This window comes from Apis dorsata, unplaced genomic scaffold (genome assembly GCF_000469605.1).
Source record: "Apis dorsata unplaced genomic scaffold, Apis dorsata 1.3 scaffold_77, whole genome shotgun sequence".
In the NCBI taxonomy this organism is placed as follows: domain Eukaryota; kingdom Metazoa; phylum Arthropoda; class Insecta; order Hymenoptera; family Apidae; genus Apis; species Apis dorsata.
The window spans coordinates 977,956-978,354 of record NW_006263375.1 but is presented as its reverse complement, the minus strand read 5'-3'; the positions used below and the strand labels follow the sequence as shown (position 1 = coordinate 978,354).

Below are 399 nucleotides of genomic sequence, written 5' to 3'. Positions count from 1 at the left end.
TGGAAATTAAAATGTTAAAACTTTGTATTCTAATATCATTAGAATTATTAATATTCCATTTCATGATCCGTTATTGATTTAATAAGTCTTTCTCGTTTCGAGACGAGTTTATGATAAAGTTTTTAAATAACGATTTTTGAAAAAATGCTCTCGATCCTTTTAACCATGTTCTCATTTCGTTACTTTCGATAAAATCGTGGAAATTAGAATGTTAAAACTTTGTATTCTTTATAATATTATTAGAATTATTAATATTCCATTTCACTGATCCGTTATTGATTTAATAAGTCTTTCTCGTTTCGAAACGAGTTTATCGTAAAGTTTTTGTGAATCAGAAATCGTTTCGATTATTTTTTAAATAACGATTTCACTTTGAAAAAATGCTCTTGATCCTTTTAA

The 399-nt window shown here is 25.1% G+C and overlaps 1 protein-coding gene and 1 long non-coding RNA gene across 2 annotated transcripts in view; one reads left to right on the top strand and one right to left on the bottom strand.

Annotated features, from left to right (window-relative positions):
- Positions 1–399, bottom strand: part of LOC116184947 — a 20,422-nt gene that overhangs the window by 2,454 nt on the left and 17,569 nt on the right. The window lies entirely within an intron of this gene.
- The window catches only part of LOC102676175 (neural-cadherin-like), a 75,569-nt gene that overhangs the window by 64,093 nt on the left and 11,077 nt on the right, over positions 1–399 (top strand).